This window comes from Elaeis guineensis, chromosome 15, assembly GCF_000442705.2.
Source record: "Elaeis guineensis isolate ETL-2024a chromosome 15, EG11, whole genome shotgun sequence".
Taxonomy (NCBI): Eukaryota; Viridiplantae; Streptophyta; class Magnoliopsida; order Arecales; family Arecaceae; genus Elaeis; species Elaeis guineensis.
The window spans coordinates 64,142,993-64,148,992 of NC_026007.2; positions in this window are offsets into that span (position 1 = coordinate 64,142,993).

Consider the following 6,000-nt stretch of genomic DNA (forward strand, 5'->3'; position numbering starts at 1 on the left):
CCTAGACCCTTCACTGACCCATAAAACTCCTAGAGAGAAAATCCATGAATAGAGAGAAAATTTTAGAGAGAGAAAGTAGAGAGAAAGTGAGCTTTTTAGAGAGAAAAAGTGGAGAGAATCTTCACATCATTCAAACGAGGCAAACATGATCGAGATCATCAAAGGTCATATCAAGGTGACTCAATATGGATTAATTATGATTAGATACTATAAATTTTAAATAAGGACTGGACTGAGATCTAATCTACTGCACGAATTTTGAAGTGATTCCAGATCATCTTATTTTTATCTCAAGTTTGTCCTAGGATCCATCATATAGTTAGAGAGAGAAAGAGAGAGAGTAGAAAGACCTTAAAGAGAAAAGGAGAGAGAGAGAGAGAGAGAAATTCCTCTCTCTTTTTCTTTTTTTTTTCTTTTCTTCTTCTTCTTTCTTTTCTTTTCTTCTTTCTTTTCCTGACCGAATAGAGGAGGAACATGAGGGGGGAAGGGGCTTAGTGCCTCATGCTCCGTGAGGTGCGGTGACATGGTCGGAGGTCCGACAGTAGCGACCGACGGCGGTGGAGCCAAAGATGGGCGGTGGTGAGGTTCGACCGGCTTGATCGACGAGAAATTAGAAAAAAAAAATAGAAAAAAATAAGAGATCGCCCCTCTTTTCTTTGATTTTCTCAATTATCGATCGATCATCGAGGATCAAACCTCCGGGGAAGGAAACTAAGGAGGTAGGGGTCATGACCCATAGGTGCGGCACCATGGGCGACGATACTAGTGGCCGAAAAAGGAAGGGAGAAGGCTCGTTCAAAATAGAGCAAAATAAAATTTTTATTTTTTTGTGGGATTTTTGACGAACTTGATGGCCGGTGGGGGTGCGCGATGCCATGGGAAAGAAGAAAAGGAAGAGATGAAAGAGGAGTGGGGCTTACCTCCATCTCCGATGAGGTCTCCGATGAGGATTTGAGGCAAACACAAAGAGGGCGTCGGCAGCTTCAACGAAAAAATTCGAGAGAAAGAAGAGGAAAAAATTGGTGCTTGTCGTGGCCGACTATGGAGGAGGAAGGAATGATTTTATAGAGCCCTTCCTACGATTCTTATTTGCCCTAGGAGACCCTATCCTAATCGAGCAAGGGGAGGAAGAAGAAGACTCCCGTTGGGAGTCTTCTTCCAAATTTTTTTTTTCAAGTGGGCTTGGTGGGCCTAATCTTTATGGGCTTGTATAAATTAGGATCGGGTATTACATTCTACTCCTCTTTAAAAAAAAAAATTTGTCCTCGAAACTAGAGTGCTGCAAGTTAAAATCTTAAGAGTACAAACTTTTTATCTTATCTTCATGCTCTAAGATAACCTTCTTTATTGAGAAAATAAAATTCAAATCCTCTACCATAACATCTTCGCTTAAATCACCACACTTTCACTGTACATTCTGATTTAAATTTATCAAATTTCTCAAGTTTTACTAAATAATCTTCAATCAATTAAGATCATAATTTATAATTTGTCACTCTGATACCATTTACGTCACCATCCTTAGTGGTTATAATCAGAGATTTGATATCCTTCTACCATACTCCAATGATTATAACCCAAAGTTTTGATATAGCTTATGTTATAGTCCCTAGTGATCTTAAATCTAAGCTCTGGTACCATTCTGTCATATCTTAATCACTTATATCATAGTTCCCAAATGATCATAACCTAAGCTCTAATACCACTCTGACACTTCCTATTGATCATACAAAAAGTTTTGATATCGTTTCATAATCCCTAATGATCTTAAACCTAAGCTCTGATACCACTCTGTCACGCTCCAAACTCAATACCCGGATCGGATACGTGATGGCCGCACACTCCTTAGGGCATGCCCTAAAAAATATGTAAGGCTCAAAATAATTCATTACAACCTCAACATCCATAATGTCTAATTTCAATAATAATTAGTAAAACTTGTATAATTATAATTTAAATTCTTTCAATCTTCTGATCAGGTATCAATGATACTCTATCTATGCATCCGCTTACTCGCAAATCCATATCATAGCAAATTATGAACATCCTGCAATTCTGAGAAGAAAAAAAAAAGATGTGAGCTTTACAGTCCAGTAAGAATTCCGCATATCACACTAATATAATAACATAATATAAAAATAAGAATAAATAATAAAATATAAAATCAATATTCAGAATACTATAAACATCTATAAATTATCTGTTTTGTAAAAAAAGATGCATCATCATATGTTAACGGATGAAATATTTTTATTCAGTATTAGTTTCATATCTTGTCTTCTATTTCTTTTTTCATAATCACATGATCTTTAATATTTTTCTTTCTGGCTTTAGACTAATCAAGACTATACCTCAGTCTCCATTCGATCAAAATTTCACTCATAAGCCCATCAAGACTATCCCAGGCATGAGCTCCTGGCTGACTGTCCCACATATAAAAGTCCATGGAGGCTATCCCAAGCATAAACTCTTGGCGGGCTATCCCAGGCATGAGCTCTTGGTCGGTTGATCCATATATAAATCTGTGAGGGCTGTCCCAAGCATAAGCTCCTAACAGACTGTCCCAGACATAAACTCCTGACGGATTGTTTCACATGACGAGGCTAGTCCAAATCATATCTTTTTCATTTAATTATTATATATTGATTTCACCAAATCAATTTCGACTTACAGTGTGATCAAAATAGATATGTCATATCCATATAATCATATCATCAATCACTGACATACATACATATTAACACACAATATATGTACATTGAAAAATCATACGAGAAACAATAGTATCTCAACATGATAATCCATCAACACGCATCTAACGATATAAAATCAAAGATACAAATCCAACAATCAAAGTAGTATATATAATGGTGATCATGTATATGGATTCTTACCTCTATCGGTGACCGATCTAAATACAAAAATCGATGAGCTCCTCAATCTACGAATCCGAAATCAAGATATTTTGCTCAATACCTTCTTGTACAACAATTGCATCTCTACATGATTAGGATTAAATATAAAAATCATGTATATAGAAAAGTTATTGATAAATGATCCTAATAATATAAATCCAGGACCTCTCATAGAATCAACCAAGATTGAGATTACTTAAGTACCTAGACCCTTCACTAGTCCGTAAAACTCCTAGAGAGAAAATCCATAAAGAGAGAAAAATTCTAGAAAAAAAAATAGAGAGAGAAAGTGAGCTATTTAAAGGGAGAAAGTGGAGAGAGAATCTTCGTATCCTTCAGACGAGACAAACATAATCGAGATCATCAGAGGTCATATCAAGGTGACTCAATATGGATTAATTATGATTAAATGCTATAAATTTTGAATAAGGATCGAGCTGGGATCCAACCTACTGCATGAATTTCGAAGTGATTCCAGATCATCTTATTTTCATTTTAAATTTGTCTTAGGATCCAATGATGCAATTAGAGAGAGAAAGAAAGAGAGTAGAAAGACCTTAGAGAGAGAAGGAGAGAGAGAGAAATCCTTTTTTTTCTTCTTCTTCTTCTTTCTTTTCCTGGCCGAACAGAGGAGGGACACAAGGGGGAAGGGGCTTGGTGGCTCGTGCTCCGGTGAGGTGCGGCAGCATGATCAGAGGTCCGACAGCGGCGACCGACAATGGTGGAGCCAGAGATAGTTGATAGTGGGATTCGACCGACAATAAATTAGAAAAAAAATTGAAAAAAATAAGGGACCGCCCCTCTTTTCTTTGATTTTTCCGATTACCGACCGATCATCGAGGACCAAACCTCCGAAGAAGGAAACTAGGGAGGTAGGGGTCATGACCCATGAGTGCGGCACCATGGGCGGCGACGCTGGTGGCCGAAAAAGGAAGGGAGAAGGCTCATTCAAAATAGAGAAAAATAGAATTTTTATTTTTTGTGGGATTTCCAACGAACCCGATGACCGGCGGGGGTGCGTGATGCCATGAAAAGGAGGGGAAGGAAGAGAGGAAAGAGGGCTGGGGCTTACCTCTGTCTCCGGTGAGATCTTCGACGAGGATTTGAGGCAAACACAAAGAGGACGTTGGCGGCTTCAACGAAAAAATCCGAGAGGAAGAAGAGAGAGAAATTGGTGCTCGTCGTGGCCGGCCACGGAGGAGAAAGGAAGGATTTTATAGGGCTCTTCCTAAGGTTCTTATTTGCCTTAAGAGAATCTCTCCTAATCGAGCAAGGGGAGGAAGTGGGAGTCTTCTTTCAGATTTTTTTTTTTTCAAGTGGGATTGGTGGGCCTAATCTTGGTGGGCTTGTATAAATTAGGACCAGATATTACACTCTTTTACTCAAATTCTCTAGCATGATGACCATTCGACCCTAGAGAATTATCATTCTATATTCAATTAATTTTTTCTATTAATCAATTTTTTTTGTGATTGGTTTCTCGTAACTTTCATTATTTTCTTTCTTTGTTTATTCTCATCCTATTAGAAATTTCAAGTCTTTTTACTAAAACAAAGTTGAACCTAGTCCCGAATCAACCTATTTCTATTTATCATCTTGATCGATCTAGTATACTAGCTACCAAACTATAACAATAGCTTTCGAGAAGCATTTTCTTTTTGTCACATCTGGTTAGACACTAGTAGGATAGAATGCCAAAGAAAAGCTCTAAAGCAGTGAGATAAGATGAAGCATTGTAGAGGAACGATCATACAAAAAATGTTGATGCCTCAATTAATGCATATGACGAGCATCTTAATCAAGATGATGTAGAGGTAGTTGAGAAAAATGATAAGGAAAGAAGTTCCAATTCATAGAAGGAAGTTCTGCAATCACAAGGCAATGAAGAGGCTGAAGACTCTAAGAAAGGCCGAAACTTGACTGAAGGAAAAGAGCCTGTCTCTGAGAATAATCAAAAAAGTCAGAAGAATTGGTAGAAACAATTGACATGTCCCTCGATGATACTTCAATAAGAGAGATTGGCCATGTGGTAGCTCAAGCAATGCAAAAACATTTGTACAGGCCATCTTATAGATTCTCAAAAGGCCTCCAGAAGGGATCAAAGCACCAAAGGGGCTCAAGCGATTCAAGCTATAGAAAGAAGCACTGATGTAATAGCCCATGTTCCTCAATGAAGTACCTCTAAGATTAATCAACATGATGTCAGGAGGCCTACTCGACCAGTGCATACAAGGCAAAGAATAGACAATTATGAAGTTGATGATGGTAAAATTATTTGCCTATTAAACCACAATAAGACTTTGAGATGAGAGAAAACTAGGTGGTTGGCAATTGAGCTACAAATTGTGGATTCTTTGATGATGTTCGGTCCACTGATGGGCTGAATAAAGATTAAGACATTAGATCAGCCAATCTTTGACTGACCATGTCTTGAGGAGGACATAACACATGTGCTAAGTTGGCTTGATAATTCAACCATGCAATGCTAAGTTGTGAGGATGTAACATGTTTTCCATCCTGCAGAGAAGTTTGCTTGATAATTTAACCATGAACCATAATCTTCTTGATTTAGTGGTTGAATAGTTGCAGAAGTGGTGGATCCACTCTGAATAAAAGGCAACAACAAAAACAACAAGAAACAGCTTCACTCTCTCCAGCACATCAAATAGCACTACTTTTATTGCAAATGTAGGTGGCAATCTATCTTAAGGTTAAACATCCAACAAGAATCTATGATTTGCCCTACTCTAGGGACCCAGGTTAGTTTTAAATTGAACTTGGAAGATTGGCATGCACACACTAGCCTTTAATGGCTCTTTAGGTTTTAAATTATTTTTTTATGTTGAATGTTCATCTTTCCTTCAAGGGAGTTGCTTGAATCTTGTCGAAACAGAAAGGATTTCCACCCTATCCGTGTGTGGATTCAATTGACAAAGTTCTTTTATTTTCATCCATGGTCCATATCTTGCCACTGAAGCATAGCCCTCATGTTTGTGGAGTGGGAGAAATGGAATTCAATAGAATTGAGTAAATGCATAACTTGTTCCTATCATTTAATGTTAGAGAGTAATCTTGTATTTATGCT